Genomic DNA, 5578 nt, shown 5'->3' with positions numbered 1-5578 from the left:
TTCGTTCTTCCCTCCCAAGTGCGTAACTCCGTGCGTCCTCTCCAATAGGGAGCGGACGGCGTCGTGGTCCATAAGCGCCGATCGACGTCCTTTCCCGGAAGAGAAGCGGCTCCATCATGGAGCCGGCCATGAGGAGGCGACGGCTACGCGCAAGGCAAGGAGGCCATGAGCGTCATCGTCCATGAGGATTTGATTGATTTGGAATTCTAGGGTTCCGTTTTACATTTTGGGAATTTCTTGCTAGGGCTTCATAATGGGGGAAACCTTGTGGGAATTTCTTAAGCATTTGATTCCTCTCCTTCTAATCTATTATATACTAAAATTAAAATACGGATGTTTAAAATAGAGACACCACGTTAATCCACATCATCTTAATTATATTGATTGTTAGATCTAAAATTTATGGCTATGATTTAATAAAAAACTATTACTTAAGTAACAGTGTAGGTCTATTTGACACGTTTATTTATAGAGGAGACGTGGCATAGTGCTAATTGCAAACGACATGGACTCTTCAAAATAATAGTCCGGATTACATTTACCACTATGCAATGAATAGATCCACATGGCCTGTTCAAGACAAAAAAAAACTTATAAATAGAGTACATACTACGTTTCCAGCCTGCAGCAAAAAGGTTTTCCGTGCAAAACAAATATGTACAGAAAAATCATGTTGCATAAACGCGTATGAATAGAGTACATGGGTTTCCGGCTGGCTGGAATAAACATGTACAGAAAAATCGCGTCACGGAAGGAAAAAAATTATGAAAAGTTATCACGTACAAACTGGACATGGAGAAGCCGATGTGTGCATTTAGAAAAAAAACACACGGAACTACTCTAGCTAAATTTAAAATGTATTAGGAGATAGAGTACAGACTGACATATCTATTTGTTTGTAGTAGAGTATATCGACACATATTCATTATACGAAAAATCAGATTTAAATTTAAGTACAATACATAAAAGAGATATACATGTTTGCAATCTAGGGAAAGAGTATAAATAAAAATATACATGTGTGCATCCAGTATTAGTATCTATACGTACACATGGTTGGCTATACAAAATGATTAAGAGACAGCTATATTTCTAAATTGAGTAAAAAGTATAAAAACTATGCCGATAATTTAAAATTAATTTACTAATGCACTATTTTTTCCAAGGCTGCATGTCTTAATTAGTCTCAAAAAAGTAAAAGCTTGAACAAATACAATAATAGACAATTACATTTCTCATTTAAATATAAAATTAAGAAGATGCATATATTTTAAAATTTGTTTACTAAAGCATTTCTTCAAAGAGTAATAAAAACTTCAGAGTTCCATGTTCATAGAATAAAAAATCACACATTTCAATGTTAATTCATGAACCTTCAACTCCCTTTTGTCTATTATATAAGAATCTGGTCAAACAATAGGATATTGAGCACAATGATAATTGTTGAAATATAGCTAGCAATTTGCACATCAATGTACCATGACCTATAAATTCTTAACTTGATGTATAGTGCTAAACATAATACTATATGGTTTTAAAATTATAGGATATACTTATAGACTGCAAAAAAAGAGCTTACGAGATCAAAAGAAATAAAAATGCTAATGCATGATTCTTTTATATATTTGGAAAGCGAGAATGTATTATTTTTGAATGTAGCTTACTTAGAAATAAAATACAGTGAAGATGTGATAAATAGAGGCAAGCATGAATGGACATAAAAAAAAATACACACACTCCTTTTACTATAAAATCTGACAATAAATAACAGGGTCTGGTTATTAGTATATACTAGCAGGAATGGGCGCGCCGGCACGCCGCGCCAACCATGACATATCAATTGATGTAAGACCTAGATGGTGAGCCTGTTTGATGTTGGTAATAACAAACAGTGACTTGCTAGATTGCATCTATTTTACAACTTAAAACTGAGATGTATATATGCTTTCAACAGTGTACAATGGTTTGGTGAAAGAAAGAACTACAATGTTTCATAAAAAATGTGAGTCCGCTTAGTTTTTTCTTTCTCTCAGACTGCTCTTCTCTCATCTGAGCAAAGGGAACTATTCTGGACGTCCAAAAATATGACTACATCTACAGATCATGTGGGGCATTAACTTATTGCACTTGCATTTTGCACAAGAGCTCAGCTGACATAATTCAGAACAACCAATCACTTGAAAGAAGATCTATATTGAAGATTGGAAGGTCCCACTGCAGATGTAGGTTGGAACTGCAAATGAAAATATAAAGTTAATGTGTGGTATTTTGAGTTATTATTACATATATATAGTTTATATTCACCAAAATCAGCAGAAGTACTGTCCAATCTTTAGCTCTTCCAAGATCATACATTAACATCTATCTAAGAATAATCATATGTATCAGATTGAGGAGACTGAAACACCCGCAGTTAAGAAACGCAGAACGTGCAAGAGCTATCCAATTCCTTCATCTGATAGAGGAAACACCAACATATGTTCCCATAAAACTCACTTAGTTACCAACACTGCAAAAGACTAATAAGTGAGTGTGTATTGGTAACTGCTAAGACAAAGAAGCAGCGAACCACCCTATTACCCTCTCCAAACCGGGGAAGGTTATCTTCCAAAAGGATTTAGTATTTAGGAAAAAAATTCCACCTAAAGGACCAGCCCAAATAGTATATTTAAGGTAAAAACAAATTTGTGGAAGAATCACTATCCTCTTTGTACATTACGTGAATCTCATTGCACTTTGTATGATCAGAAGATGAGAAAACTCAAAGATCAAGTTTTGGTGGATAATGTAATAACAGTCGACCATGCTACCAAGAAAAGGAAGCTAAATTAAGCATTGGACTTAACCTTATTGGCCGTGCAACTTCTGTATCATCACCTTCATGCTCTGCCTCTGACCAATTCAAGTCCTCTAGTTCAGTTATAAGTCAGAAAGAACAAAACAGAATTAGGAAAACCAAGAGGCACAAACTAAGGGAAGTTTGCTCAGGTTTCGCAGAGAAGTTCTATGCTATCACCGCTGCCGTAAATAAGAGCGAGACTTCCTAATCTGCAACGTGATTCTTTGTGCACACAAAAATGAGAACAACAAGTCAGGTTACCTCCTGTGCTAAACTGGGAATTATGTGGTAACATCAGCATGATATCCACATTACTCGAATTCATGGGATTAAATTACTTCGAAATAGTAGAAACTTACACTAAACTGGATTATGCTTTCTAGTACCAGTGCTCAGAATCAAGAAGATTTTAGCAAAATAAACGCAAAAAATATGAGTTTGGACATTGAAATGGTGTATGTACTTGGAAGATGTCTCTGCAAGTGTGCGGGGAAGGATGGATCTGACAGTGTCATTGCAATGATAATGAAATGATACAAAAAATGCATATCTTGGTATATTTATTGATGACTAATAACAATGTATTCAGCATCGCAGTTTACCTAAGAATTGCATTTCTCCCACTACAGTGAAGAAGAGCATACGATCTGAGCAAAGTGAAAGGCTATAAATACCAAGTACTTGCTAACAGATGGAGGATAGGGAATGTAAATTAAGGACCAATTGGACATCTAGCTGAACTTCAATCTATAAAAATACTACATTGTTGCCAACAGTGGCTATATTCTGAAACTTAGTGAAAAATGTCACTCGCCTGGTTTTTTCTCTCTCTTATATACATGATAAATTTAGACATGAAGTTAATTAGTACATTACAACATTTGTTATTTACAAACATGAAAGCTTAGTAGCCTTACCCAAAAAAAACATTAGGGGTTGGCGGTGCTCCACAGAGCTTCAAGGTCAATCAGTACATTCAACAACCATCATTTTTACTCCGACTCTGCTTCGGTGAATTCTGCAAATATCTATCAGAACACAGTTGGGCATATCAGTATTCATCTAAAAAGGAAAATAGTACTATGGTATGAGTAACAGAGAGTTTTTATTGCATATTCGCCCCAAAATAGTGAAGAGTAGATATTATACAATTGCATCATTTTTCATAACTTTCTCAGAATGGGAGGAGGAAAGACGATTTTTTTATCTTTTCCTCATTGTAGATAAACCTAAGAATAAGATTACAAATCCATCAATGTCTCGTTAACTTTTAACCATCATTTTTACTCCAACTCTCTGCTTCGGTGAATTCTGCAAATATCTATCAGAACACAGTTGGGCATATCAGTATTCATCTAAAAATGAAAATAGTACTATGGTATGAGTAACTGAGAGTTTTTATTGCATATTCGCCCCAAAATAGTGAAGAGTAGATATTATACAATTGCATCAATTTTCATAACTTTCTCAGAATGGGAGAAGGAGGAAAGACGATTTGTTTATCTTTTCCTCATTGTAGATAAACCTAAGAATAAGATTACAAATCCATCAATGTCTCGTTAACTTTTGAAATAAATTATGCCCCCTACAAAATTAAATAGACCTAGCTTAGTTATAGTTAGTACATACAAATGTCTGCAAACAAAATGTTAGGGTTAGTGACATCAAAGTTTCACTCACCTGCAGTCCTTAGTGGAATCAAAATTCCAATAGATAAAAGTGACCGCACATCAACACACACAATTCATAGTGCATTAGTTAAGCAGCAATGCACTGTCATGTAAGATTACTCTGAGCAACATGAAATAATTCGAATGTAGAACATGGGATCCAAGTTTCACTCACCTCAGTGGCGTAGCGTGCCAGTCATGGAAGCCGGGGCAGACCTTAACTGCTGATGCGCTAGTGAAAGTTTGCCGAAACAACCGTTGTCATTAAACGCTAGGAATAACACTGCTCTAAACGGATGCTTGCCAGATGAGCCCAGGTGCTGCCCGGGGTTGCAGGGAGGTGGCTCCATCACTGCTAATAAATAAAAGGAGCTGACGGATCATCAGACCAAGAGGCAACGAAATTTCTGTGCTCACTCTCACCCTCCTCTGCTGGATAAAGGATGCCGTACTTTACGGCTTGAGAGTTCATTTCAGAATAAAAAGTGTTGTTTTCTAGGTTGTCCCTAGACCAAAGTAGTCGCCATTATCTCTGCTTTCGTGGTCTCGCAAGAATATTACTTCAAATGCAAACTGACAATTAATTTTTGCGTGATAGGAGTCAATTAAGCGCTAATAACATTTCCCAACGAACTCAATTTTCACCAAAACAATGAGGCAACCTACCATGACAGAAGGAGAACTTCTATTTGCAAAAGGGCATTCTCCTTCGCCCCTGTGTCGCAGCCGTCTCCATTGGAATAAGATGCAGAAAAAAGGGGATCAGAAGTGTCAGTAGGGAGAGGGAAGAACCTGGACCTGTAACTGAGTGCACGCAGCCTTGTTGATGCGAGGACGATAGCCAGGCACTCATCCTTGAGTGGGTGATGGCACGCTCGTCACGTTGGAGGAGAAATTGGCGCTCCTCCTAGTGATGGCCACCAAGCTCCTGCCTAGCTCTCCTCCTTGTGACGGAAGTGGCACGCTCATCTGGTTAGAGCAGCAGTTGGCGCATCTCCTAATGATGGCCGCCGGGCGCTCGTGCCATCAAAGCAGCGGCTCTCCTTCAGGCGATGCAGCGGCAAAAGTT

The 5578-nt window shown here is 37.3% G+C and overlaps 1 long non-coding RNA gene across 1 annotated transcript; it reads right to left on the bottom strand.

Moving 5' to 3' along the window:
- Window positions 1-2173: 2173 nt before the first annotated feature.
- On the bottom strand, window positions 2174-5173 carry LOC124658942. The gene is made up of 2 exons (XR_006989390.1): window positions 2847-5173; window positions 2174-2233 (listed from the first exon to the last, which is right to left on the bottom strand). It is a non-coding gene; the product is annotated as an uncharacterized LOC124658942 (long non-coding RNA).
- Window positions 5174-5578: the final 405 nt, after the last annotated feature.

This window comes from Lolium rigidum, chromosome 6 (genome assembly GCF_022539505.1).
Source record: "Lolium rigidum isolate FL_2022 chromosome 6, APGP_CSIRO_Lrig_0.1, whole genome shotgun sequence".
In the NCBI taxonomy this organism is placed as follows: domain Eukaryota; kingdom Viridiplantae; phylum Streptophyta; class Magnoliopsida; order Poales; family Poaceae; genus Lolium; species Lolium rigidum.
Note: the sequence above shows the minus strand (reverse complement) of the source record. Positions and strands in the feature narration are given on the sequence as shown.